This window comes from Cryptomeria japonica, chromosome 11 (assembly GCF_030272615.1).
Source record: "Cryptomeria japonica chromosome 11, Sugi_1.0, whole genome shotgun sequence".
Classification (NCBI taxonomy): domain Eukaryota; kingdom Viridiplantae; phylum Streptophyta; class Pinopsida; order Cupressales; family Cupressaceae; genus Cryptomeria; species Cryptomeria japonica.
In genome coordinates this window covers 675,189,882-675,203,964 of record NC_081415.1, presented here as the reverse complement: position 1 = coordinate 675,203,964, position 14,083 = coordinate 675,189,882, and positions in this window count along the sequence as shown.

The window sequence follows — 14,083 nt, the reverse complement described above, 5'->3', positions numbered from 1 at the left end:
TCTTGATGCAATACAAACTACATTCATTATATCTGGTCTAGTCTAAGTCAGATATAACAAACCTCCAATCATAGACTTGTACCTTGTAGGATTTACCAGTGTGATGCATCTGTCTTAGTCAATTTCTCACTTGTAACCATAGGAGTACCAACCGGTTTAGAATTTTCCATACCAAATTTCTTCAACAACTCCCTAGCATACTTAGTTTGATAGATGAAAATACCTTTATCAGTATGAGAAATCTGCAAACATAAGAAAAAATTCATCTCCCCAATCATAGACATCTCAAATTCATTCTTCATATTATAAGTGAATTCCATACATAACTTATCCTCACCTCCAAAAATGGTATCATCAATGAAGACTTCAACAATCAATATGTCATCATCAGTGATCTTATAATATAAATTATTGTCAGCATTACCTTTAGTGAAACCAAGCTTCAAAAGGTATTTATCCAATCTTGCATACCAAGCTCTAGGGGCTTGTTTCTATCCATATAAAGATTTCCTAACCTACAGACCATGTTTTTGTCATCTGAAAGTGAAACTCCATCAGGCTGCTCAATGCAAAATTCCTCTTCAAGATCTCCATTTAGAATTGCACACTTAACATTCATCTGATATACCTTGTAGTTCTTATGGGCAGCATAAGCAAGAAATAATATCACAACTTCAATCCTATATATCAAAGCAAAAGTCTCATCATAATCAATTCCTTCCTTCTGAGAATATCCTTTACAAACTAATCTATCCTTATTACTCACAACTTGTCCATCTTCATTCAATTTATTGCTAAATACCCATTTCGTCCGAATAACATTCTTATTTCTAGGCCGAGTAACTAAAGTGCATGTATTATTCTTTTCTATCTGATCTTATTCCTCTTCCATAGATTTTATCCAACGTTCATCTTTACATGCTTCAAATACTATTGCTAGTTCAATTTGAGAAATTAAACATAACTCATCAGCTACCAACCTTCTTCTTGTCATCACTCCTTTATTCTTGTCTCCAATGATCTGATCTTCTGAATGATTTAACCTAACATACTTAGGAGTCTTTTGATTTTCTATTCCTCTACTCTGATCTTCAATTACTATTTAATTTTATGATACTATTGGAGTAACTGGTTCAACATTCTATTCTGGTGTAGGTGCTACCGGTTCAGTTATGATCATTTCCATTGCTAGTTCTCTCTCATAAGTTCTGATTTGACTTCTTTTCAGCTCATCTACCTTAACATTAGTGCTCTTCACAATTATCTGCAATATTTTGTTATAACATCTATATGCTTTTATTTTATTAGAATAACCAAGAAATATCCCTTCATCATATCTAGGATCAAAAATTTCCAATGCAATCATCTCTTTTGATATAACATTTACCACCAAAGATTCTGAAATACTTAACTGTAGGTGTATGACCAAACCATAACTCATAAGGTGTCTTACTGATGTCTCTTTTGATATTAAATCCATTGAATGTATATACCATCGTGCTCATAGCTTCTCTCCAGTAGATATGAGGTAGATTAGCTTCCATCATCATAGTTCTGTCTGCATCCAAGATAGTTTTGTTCTTCCTTTCCACAACTCCATTCTGCTGAGGTGTTAAGGGTGCAGATAAATGTCTCCTTATGCCATTCTTTTCATAATAACTATTAAATTCACCGGATGTGAATTCTCCACCCTGATCAGACCTTAAGCATTTAATCTTCAATCATGTCTCTGTCTCAACTTTAGCTTTAAATATTTTAAACTTTTTGAATGCTTTAGACTTCTCTCTTAGAAAAATAACCCACATTATTCTAGAATAGTCATCAATTATTAGCAAAAAATATCCATCACCCTGAAAACTTTTGATTCTAGAAGGACCACACAAATTAGTATGAATAAGATCAAGAAAATCATTAGATTTGAATTGTATACTCTTAAAACAAGTTCTAACTTTCTTTCCCATTTGACATTCCTTACATACCGGATTATAGGGCTTCACAATCTTAGGTATATCTCTAACTGCCTTAGTAGAACTGATCTTTACAATGCAATCAAAATTCACATGACACAACCTCTTATTCCATAGACAAATCTCATCAATTTGTGCAATCAAACATGTCTTCTGATCAGAGTTCAAATGAAAGATGTTACCTTTAGTCTAAGTACCGGTTGCAATCTCCAATCCAGATCTATTGATAATCTTGCATTTTCCATCCTTGAACTGTAACTGAAATCCCTTATCCATGAACTATCCTACACTCAGAACATTATACCTTAAACCTTCAACATAATAAACATTATCAATATCATGCTTACCATCCAATGATATAGTTCCTCTTCCCTTGATCATGCATGCTTTGTCATCTCCAAATCTAACCAGATTGCCATTAAATTCTTGTAGAGATAGAAACTTTCTTTTATCTCCAGTCATATTATGTGAGAATCCACTATCTATCACCCATTCATCCCTGCCTTCAACTTTAGCAGCAAGGTAAATGCACCAAGATGGTGAACAAAAAGGGGAGTATAAGTGGCCACTTTTTTTTCTTTTTTTTCTTCTGAAAATAAGTAAACCAAGCTATTTGAAGGTCATGCACTCAAAACTAGGAGTTGAGAAAAGAATAAGAATTGTAGTACTCTGAATCTAGTTTCTAAACTACTAATTTTTTTAAAAATTGAATAAGATTAAGAGGGTGAAACCTTTCACGCATGAAAAATTGTTCCTAATTTTATCAGAAAAATATAACATAGCTATTTTCCCGCACTGCACAAAATATATAGTTAGATTTAGTATTTTGAAAAACCCTTTGGTAGGATGATAGGTAAGATTGATATCTAGAAGTTGTGTATTTTTTTGTAATTTTCCATTGAGTAGTTTATTTTTTATGATTTTTGGAAGTGACTGCTTCCTAAAAATTTGGTACCTGTTCGTGCGTTGGGCATAACTTGCATCAAAATAATAAAAATTGCAATTTTGTTTAAAGTGTATAGAACCTAGTGTAGAACAATAATATATAATTTATTTTGAATTCGGTCGAGTATATCAAAAGTTATTAAAAAAGGGTAGACATATGTCTATGAGGACTGTCAAGGCACTGATAAAGAAAATTAAAGTTTACTATGCTAATGTTGTACAAAACTAGAAAAATTTATATGGTCAGAAAACTAAGAAGATGTGTGTGATTATGGTGGTAATTTTAGAGATACCCACTTGATCATTTGTAAACCTGATGATGATGAAGTCAAGAAATCATGGTGGAGGATGAAAAAACGTGTAAAGGAACAAAAAAGGGGGGAAAATGGGCTTGCAAGCCTTAGGGTTGTTTTCCAATCCTCTTACCAAGCCAAAACCTGCACGTGTTTTGAAAAAACAAAAGTACTCTTCGCAGTTCTAAATAACCCATACGGGTTATGTAAAACTAGAAATATATTTCTTTGTTTCACAAAACCCGTATGGGTTATGAAGAACTAAAAACATTTTTTTTTGTTTCACAAAACCTGTACGGGTTATGAAGACATAATAATGTATGCTTGTAAACTTAGCATTTACTACACATGTTTTAGACATATCTAGATAATATGTGTTTATGTATGTATATATGCACATCTATAGTTATATATACATATATTTATATAGATATATGTATATATGTTTATATACATGCATGTATCTCTTCTTTTCCTCTCTCTCATCTTACTTCCCCCATCATTGTATTTGTCTATTCTGAGCCCTAATTATCTTCCTTGAGTTCTATCTAATCTCTGTCCCCCTCACACTTCTCTCTTTTTCGATTCTCTCGCCCTTTTCTCCTTCTTGTTCTCTCTCTACCTCATGTCTCTCACCCTCTCCTCCTCCCTCTCTCTCTCTCTCTCTCTCACACACACACACACACATTATCCTATCCTATTCTCACCCTCTCCCCCTTCTCTCTCTTTCTCTCCCCTTCCCTCTCCCTCCCGCCCTCTCCCTCCCCCTTTCATTATCTTAAATCTCTCTCTCTCTCTCTCTCTCTCTCTCTCTCTCTCTCTCTATACTCTCTCTCTCTCCCTCTCCCTCTCTTTATACTATTCTCCCCATGTCCCCCCTCCCTCTCCCTCTCCTTCTCTCCCAATTTCTCCTCTCTCTCTCTCTCTCTCTCTCTCTCTCTCTCTCTCTCTCTCTCTCTCTCTCTCTCTCTCCTTTTCCCAGTCTCCCTCTCTCCCCTCTCTCCCTCTCATTTTTTCCAATCTCCCTCTCTCTCCCTCTCCCCCTCTCCTTTTCCCAATCTCCCTCTCTCCCATTCCTTTTCCCAATAAACCTCTCTTCTTATCCCCTACTCTCTCTCCCCTTTTCCCAATCTCCCTCCCTCTCTCCATCCCCCTCTCTCCTTCTCCCTCTCCCCCTCTCCTTTTCCTAATCTCCCTCTCCCTCCCTCCCTCTCTCCCTCTCCCCCTCTCCTTTTCCAAATCTCCCTCTCTCTCCCTCTCCCCCTCTCCTTTCCCCAATCTCCCTCTCTTTATCATATTCTCCCCATCTCTCCCCTCCATCTCCCTTTCCCTCTCTCCCAATTTCTCCTCTATCTCTCCCCCCCCCCTCTCTCTCTCTCTCTCTCTCTCTCTCTCTCTCTCTCTCTCTCTCTCTCTCTCTCTCTCTCTCCTTCCTTTTCCCAATCTCACTCTCTCTCCCTCTCCCCTTCTCATTTCCCCAATCTCCCTATTCTCCCCATCTTTGCCATCCCTCTCCCTCTCTCCCAATTTCTCCTCTATCTCTCCCCTCTCTCTCCCTCCCCCTCCTTATCCTACTCTCTCTCTCTCCCCTTTTCCCAATATCCCCCTCCCTCCCTCTCCATCTCCCTTCCTCTCTTCCTCTCCCCCTCTCCTTTTCCCTCCCTCTCCCTCCCTCTCTCCATCTCCCCGTCTCATTTTCCCAATCTCACTTTCTCTCCCTCTCCCCCTCTCCTTTCCCCAATCTCCCTCTCTCTCCCTCTCCCTCTCCCCCTCTCCTTTTCCCAATCTCACTCTCTCCCTCTCCCTACCTCTCTCCCTCTCCCCCTCTCCTTTTCCCAATCTCCCTCTCTCCTTTTCCTATTTCTACATAGCCCGTATGGGTTATGTAGAACTAAGGCCAAAACTTCTAGTTCTACATAACCCGTACTCCCTCTCTCTCACTCTCACTCTCCCTCTCCCCCTCTCATTTTACCTCCCTCTCCCTCCCTCTCTCTATGTCCCCATCTCCTTTTCCCAATCTCGCCTTCTCTCCCTCTCCCCCTCTCCTTTCCCCAATCTCCCTCTCTCTCCCTCTCCCTCTCCCTCTCCCTCTCCCCCTCTACTTTTCTCAATGTTGTTCTCTCCCTCTCCCTCCCTCTCTCCCTCTCCCCCTCTCATTTTCCCAATCTCCCTCTCTCCTTTTCCTATTTCTACATAGCCCGTACGAGTTATGTAGAACTAAGGCCAAAACTTCTAGTTCTACATAACCCATATGGGTTATGAGAAATTGTGAATCTTTATATATTTTAGTCCCAATGGCCTAAAAACCAGCATTGCAAGTTGTTTGAAGGCCCCACTTCTTTTGCACATGATTTTCTAGGACAGTAACAGTCAGGTTTTCATAGTCTTTTGTAACTTTTGCTTTGGAATGATTGATTTTGAAGTTATTTTATAATTGTTACTTTAGATAATAACAAAATCATGATCATTTGTTATTTTTTTGCTTTGATCATGATTTATTTGTCTTGTATTTTGGTTTTTTTTGAAGTTATTTTATTATTATTACATTAGATTATAACAAAATGATGATCATTTGTTGTTGTTTTGCTATTTGATTGTGGATTGTCATCATGATGTTATGTGTCGGACAATGGGAAAGAATAAGAGAGGAACAAATAAACAAAGAGAGGCAGCAAAGAAAAGCCAAAGAGAGTGTATGAAGAGATTACGTGAAGGTGCGTCATCTAGTGCACCTCATGAAAGTGATGAACATTCAACAATTGAAATTGATATGATCAATGAACCAAATCAAAATGATCAACATACACCAATTCAAATACATATGATGAATGCACCTAATGAATGCAATGAACATACACCATTTGAAAATGATTCGATGAATGCACATGTTAATGAAATTGAAGAAGAAATACCATTTTGAATTTGATGTGATCAATGCACATAATGGACCTAATGAAAATGAAGAGCATGCACCAATCTTAACACCTCTTAGAATAATTCGTAGAAAACCAAAGTTCCTAATAGATATTGGTAAAAATATTGTGAAGCCAATGCATGATAAAATTTCCGAAAGAACTTGTAGAAGAATAGTTAGAAGAATTTGGAATGTTACTCGTCGTGTCCTCACATCAACCATAATGGGAAAGGAAATGAAAAAATATCGTTTAATAAGAAAAACAAGAAAGTCATTAAGGATAAGTAGAACCACATTACACTATGCCTTAGAGAGGCGAGAGAAAATCAAGTATCCTAACAATAATTCTCTTTGGGCATTCTCGAGTAGACTCCCACGCAAGGACAAGGGTGTTGTTGATGCACTAAGAATCTTAATTGAGAAATATTGGCATGACAACACAAGGGTTTCACCCAACCAAAGAGATGTCGTTAGAAGGCGAATTGGAATTAGTAATCATGAGCCACATCCAAAACACTATTTAGATACAACTCAAACACAATTTTATGAAAGGTTTCTTCAAAGCTTTCCTCAGATTAAAATTAGTCAAAGATTTTTTGAGATGACAAAACCATTTTATGTTAAGATTAATCATGCACATACTACATGTTTTTGTAGGGTTCATGTTGAATTTTCCATGCATTATGATATTTATCGCTATATCTATTGCACTTTTCACACTAACAATGTTTTGCAGGAATGTGGTCTACAAGCACCTCCTAAGTCACCGAGAGAATTTATTTCAAGTGTACTATGTAGACGATATGACAGGTGCATTTACTATAAGATAATGTGTTTGAGAGGTTTTTGTCCTACATGTGGTGGTTTGCAACAGTTGCATAGATGTCTACATCTGGCTAGCACACATGAAATTGGTAAGGAACTAGTTTCTATTGGAAAATATAAGTTAGTCACATATGGTGTTAAAGATGGAAAATAATTAAAGAGGTGTGAGTTAGTGAAAAGGGATATATGCGTAGTTGATTTTATGAAGATGTTTTAAGAGAAACTAGTATATGAGTACATAGGTCACACACATAGAGCTAGGTGGTTAGATGAGCAATTCAAGTTGTGTAAGGACACTTTCCCCCTTGACACTATTGTCTATGTCATTGATTTTGCTGAGAATTATACACTAAAGCCACAAAATGAAGTAAATTCTATGTATTACCACTCTACACAAGTTACAATTTTTGTACACATAGCATTCATGCATGCACATGATAGCACCGAGGAGGATAGAAAGGTTATAAGAGAATATCACTTCTATATCAACGATGATCGTACTCATTCCTCAAAGTTTGTGCAAGGATGTTTTACAGTCTTCTATAATGGTTTAAGGGAAAGAGATATAAGATACAACCAACACTTAATATAGTCAGACAATTGCACCGCACAATTCAAGAATGCAAGGATGTTCTACTAGTTGACTAGGATGCATGTGACAAGTGGTGTGCAACATTTTTGGAATTTCATTGAGGAAGGGCATGGAAAGGGAGATCATGATGGTGTGAGAGCATGTTTGAAAAGAGCTCTTACTAGAGAGGAATTGAAGTAAGAAGGTGGTGCAATGTTAATAGATGCAAAAATAATTGTGCAATGGTGTAGCTCTACGATGGGACTAGGTAATGCAGGTAAGTCTATGGTTTCTAGATATTTTTGGTTAATAAGTGAATCTAACATTGAAAACTATTTAGATTGTTGTACACTTACTGGATCAAGTGACATGCATTCATTTAGAAGTTCAAATGCAACATCACTAGTTATTTATACTAGACATATTGCATGCTTTTGCTCTTCATGTATGCATTTTTTGTGCGATGAATGTGAATCAAAAGAGTGGGTTCACCAATGGTCTTGTAGACCTTTGCAAACCCTAGATACATATCAACTTCCTAGAGCACTACAAATGAACCAGATTGAAGCATCAATGGATTTTGACCATGTATCAGACACAATTGAACCAGGTAAAGGGTTGCAATTTGTTACAATTTTAAGCTTAATTTATTAGTATTAACTTATGCTGATTTTGGTATTAACTTATATACTTCTATTAAATGCAGGTCATGTATATGTAGTTATTGCGGATGAGAACAACGAAGAAGGAAAATATTACTTTTTGTGTCGTTGTATTGAGGCCAAAAAGAAATTGACTTCTACAGTGGTTGATGGAGAGGGTATTGAGTACCCAATAAGATCCGTTGTTGTGATAGGGACATGGCTTAGAAGGTACCGTTGTTGTGTCGAGTTGTATTGAGACCTCTTAAACTCATTTATTTAGTAGTCGTTGTATTGATTTTGGCATTATCCTTCTATAAAATGTAGGCACCCTATCAAAAATTCTAATGCCTGGTTGTTTGAGGACTTTGAGACACATAGACATATTCTTCATTACTCAAACCTTCTTGTTGCAACAAATATTCATTTGATTAAATATCATGGTAGACCTCTTAACAAGGATTTGTGGAAAGTTTGTGAATCAGACCACGAGGCAATACTTGAGACACTAAGGGTTAGAGCTAATCTAGAAGGTTCACTTGATTGATTTTGGGCCCTAGAAGAATAATTCTACAATATGGTAGAATAATTTTGACAATTTTGTATATATCTTTCGCAAAACATTATAACTTTTCTTTTTTGGATGTTCTCTACATGCATATGAGTTGTAATATGCATATGAGCTGTAATGTGCATATGTAGATACCAAATTTTGTATATAAAAACATCAATTAGTTGTAATGTGCATATTTAGATGCTAAATTTTGTATAAAAAAACAACAATGAGTTATAATGTGCATATCTAGATGCTAAGTTTTGTATAAAAAAATAACAAGAAGTTGTAATTTGCATATTTAGATGTAAAATTTTGTAAATATAAATAGTAATGAGCTTGATCATTTATATAAGATGCCAAATTTTATATATAAAAGTGTCCATGGGGCTGATTTGCAAATTTTGAGAGCCAAAATTTGTACCATTTGATTATAAATACATTTGTAATAAACTTGTACCATTTGATTATAAATAAATGAGTATTATTCTGACATATGTTGAATAAATTGCAAATGGGTATTTGAATATGCAATTTTTTTTCCAAGTGTTTTGGGAAAGTTTTGAGTTATTATTGAATTACTCGATTTGAAGGACTAGTAGGAATAGTCCGAATCTGAGATAGGAATTTTTAGGTAGTGACAACACAACCCCATAGGTTCAAATGGATCACCCATAAATGCCATGGTCTTTGAGTTATGCTACGTCAAAGTTTGACTATTTTTTCCACTTTGAGCGCTCAAGGGAAAACGTCGCTACGAGGTGGCTCATAACGATCAGACGTCTTAGGGAGCGAGATAAGGGAACACCTAGCATAAACCTGACCACCAAGACACGATCACGCTGATGGTTCATTCCCATGACAAGTATAATGAAAGATGCACTATTTTGCCACCTCTCTGTTGGCATTACAATAAGTTGGGAGATTGTTGGAGATAAATGATATAATTGATAAAGAATGATTACTGTCTAAATATTATTATTTTGTCATTGATGTCAAACAATTGATTTTTTGATTCAGTATGATGTTGCCATATCTTAAAAAAAGTATGTCTTGATGAGTATAAAGATGTCGGTAAATGACACAAGAAGAACGTGAAAATAAAGGGGAGTAACAAGTTATTCAATGGGCAACAATTACCAAGTTAGACAGTGATGATATTATGATGTTTTGATTGTTTTGATATCCTATATATGTGTATTCAAAGACTGAACAAGAAGGAGAAAATATTTCATGCAATAGAATGAGTAAAGGTTTGATACTAATATGTTTTACCGAGCAAAGAGCTAGTCGATAAACTCCAAGGTTATCGATGTTGGTTAAAGAAGGAAAAAGTCACCGAGAAGAGAATGATTACTGAGTAAAGTTCAGTATTAACCGAGTATCAACCAAGCAGTAACAAAATATATTAAATGAGTGAATACATTATTAAATGAAGGATGCCAATGAGCAGGAGATTTATTGAAGATTGGAATGTCATGCAAGAAGTTTGTTAAGGATCTATGGCAATGAAAATTCAAGAGTTAGATCTACAACACAGATTGAATGGTCATAATCGAGCACAAGTACCAAGAAAGGTTACAAGTTTCAAGGCAAGCTAAAACATTTTTCAGATTGAAAGATTCAATGAGCCTAGTCAAGTTTGAAGATCTGATGGTTAAGATTAAATCATGTGAAATGTGATTAAGGAGATTAAGCAGTCAGGAATTGCTTATAAATAAAGAATAGTTGAAGAACAAAGTATGCGGGCAAACTGGAAGCACAGTGATGCTACAGAGGTGATTACTGAGTACAGAAGATTGAAGATTTGATTGAAGAACAGATTGAGAAGCCCAGCAAGGAGAAAGATAAGTCTCATGACAAGATTATCTTGAGTACATTGAGCACATAGAATCCACTTTAACATTTTAGATGTGAAGTTGAAGATATATTTTATTACTGTTATTTATTTTTGTAAGTGACAGGAAATCTCTTAACCAAGTGGACTTAACAGTCTTATTTGTAAATCCTCTTGGAAGGTAACATTCTGAATGAGTGTTTGAAATCCTTTGACAAGGTCACTTCTAACAAAATGAAGATTCTAATCGATCTGAGGGAAATCCCTTAACCGGGTCACATCTAGCAATGTGTATGTAATCTTTAATAGGATTTACTTTTAACCGAGCATACTCTAGAAGAGTATATTTTCTTATGGGTCTGAAATCCCATAGTGGTTTTTCCCTATTAGGGTTTCCATGTTAAATCTGGTGTCAAATGTGATTTAATGTTATAAGTTTATCTGTTTATGAGTTTGAATGATTTACAGTCATAGTTGCATATCAAGAAAGTGCTACCGAGGTTGAATCTGAATAGAGTAATTTTAATTGAGGTTATCTGATTCACCCCCCCCCCCCCCCTCTCTCATCTAAATAACAATTGGTATCGGATCTTTGACTCCGGAAGAAAATTTTAAAGGTACTTGAGGCAAGATCCGAAGATGTATAAAAGGGATGCACCAAAGCTGAACAAGTCAAGTTTCACCACATGGCAGAAAAGGATGAAGCTGGACTTATCAGGAACTGGAAAATATGCAACATATTATCTGGAAAATGATTACATTGCACCCAACACCTACCCTATGACAATGGAAGAAATAAAGGCAAAGCAAGAACACATTCAAGCAATGATAGAGATAACATCAACTTTGATTGACTCAGAGTTTAATGACCTAGAAGGTTTTAATGATGCCAAAGAAATGTGGAATAAGCTCACATCTATGTATGGTGGAGATGAACATGTTCAAAGAGCAAAAGAAGGAAGTCTAAGAGAACAACTTGAATCCATGAGAATGAATGAAGGTGAGAACATTATCCAATACAGTACAAGGTCAAAGGAAACTGTCAATCAAATCAAAGGAGCAGGAGGAACTATTGAAGAAAAGGATGTAACAAGTAAGTTGCTAAGAACACTTCTACCTGCTTATGCCATTAGAGTCTTTGCAATTAATGAATTGAGGTCTGTACCAAACATGCCAGTCTCCTTGGATGCTACTATCGGTAAGCTACATGCTTTTGAGATAAGTAATTTTGATAACAGTGGATCTTCGGTAAGCAAAGTTGAATCTACATTCAGTTCTTTTCATCTCAGTGAATCTGAAGATTATAATGATAGAATGTCTAAGTATTCTAAAGGAAATCACAGTAGAGCAAGTGAGAGATTTTTCAAAAACATGGAAGAAGTACACAAACTATAGGAGGAAATTAGAAAGCAAGAAGAGTTTGAAGCATTATTGGCCAGAAGGTTATCGAGAGGCAAAGGTAAGTATAAAGGGAAGTTATCTTTGAAATGTTTTAACTGTGATAAAATTGGACATATGGCTTCTAACTATCCTGACAAAGATGATGAAAATAAATAATACCGAGATGACCGATAGAAAGATAACCAATACAAAAGGCACCGAGACTTCAGAAGGAGAGATAGAAAGACATGCCTAGTAGCTGATGATGAATCCAATGGTGATAAATTTGATGAGACAGAGACAAAGGAAGTTGTATATGTGGCTATCAAAGATGGATCAGATGAAGAAAGGTATGAAGAAAAAACCTTAATATCACACATAATAAAAATGATTCTTGGATCATAGATAGTGGATGCTCACATCACATGACAGGTGATAAACACAAGTTTGTTAAATTAGAAGATTATGATGGAGGTTATGTAAGATTTGGTAATGATGCACCATGTCCTGTGAAAGGTAAAGGTTCTATTACACTTCTTGACAATGCTAAATGTGATGATGTATATTGCGTTGAAGGTTTGAAATACAATCTATTAAGTGTAGCACAACTAAATAATACAGGATACCGAATAGAATTTCAGAAAGGAATTGTCAAAGTTCATGACAAACATGGAAAGTTGGCTGCTACCAAGACTCAAACAAGAGGTAATACATTTCACCTTGACTCAACTCGAAACAATTGTTTGTATGCCAAAATAGAAGATACTTGGTTATGGCATAAAAGGTTTTGTCATGTAAATTTTGATAATTTGATCAAAATAAGTAAGAAGCATCATGTAAGAGGTCTACTGAGCTTGGAAAAACCTGTGAATGCAATATGTCAAGGATGCTAGATGGGTAAGATGACAAAATCAAGCTTTACAAGTAAGTCTTACACTTCTAAAGGAATTTTAGATCTTGTACACACTGACCTTTGTGGTCCTATGAAAGTTCAAAGTTACTATGGTGATAAATACTTCATATTATTTGTGGATGATTACTCAAGGATGATGTCAGTTATGTTTCTAAAAGAGAAATCAGAAGCTTTTCAAATGTTCAAATGGTACAAGACAAGAGTTGAAAAAGAAACAAGAAGACAGTTGAAATGTCTAAGATCTGATAGAGGAGGAGAATTCATTTATGATGAATTTAACTTATTTTGCAATGATCATGGTATAAAGAGACAAGTATCAGCACCAAGGACATCACAACAAAATGGAATAGCTAAAAGAAGGAACAGATCAATTGTAGATTGTGCCAGAACTTTGATGATTGAAAAGAGAGTACCTCAAATATTTTGGAGAGAAGCAATAAGCACTGCAGTTTACATCTTGAACTAAGTACAACTGAAGAAAGGAACTATGAAGACACCTTATGAAATTTGGTATGAAAAGAAACCAAATGTAAGTTATTTTAAAATATTTGGAAGTAGATGTTATGTTCACAAAGATGATAGAAATGGAAAATTTGATAAGAAAAGCAAGGAAGGAACATTTCTTGGTTATTCCTCTATGAGTAAAGCATTTAAATGTCTGATCAAAACATCTAACAAAATTGTGGAAAGTGCAAATGTGAAAATTGATGAATTTATAGAAAGGAATGATGAAGGAAATTCCAAAGAACTAGAAGATTATGAAGAGTTTCTATATGTACAACCGACCAGTTTTACCGAGAAAGCCAATGAAGAAAATACTCAGTTACCGAGTGATGAAGAAGATCATATAGAGCCTACCGGGCCTATATTAGCAAAACATGTTAGAAGAAATCATGCCTCAAGTTAGATAATAGGAGATAAGGATGCTCCAGTGATGACAAGGAACAAACTGAGACATAACATATGTCTGATATCCGAAGTTGAACCAAGGATAGTAAAAGAAGCATTAAACAATGAAGATTGGGTGAATGCTATGACATAAGAGATTGATCAAATCAAGAAAAATGAAACATGGACACTGGTTCCAAGACCAAAAGAGAAAAATGTAATTGGTACAAAGTGGATTTTCAGAAATAAGCTAAATGAAAAAGGAGAGGTCATTTGGAATAAAGAAAGGCTAGTTTGCAAAGGTTATGCTCAAGAAGAAGGAATAGACTATGGAGAAACTTTTGCACCTGTAGCAA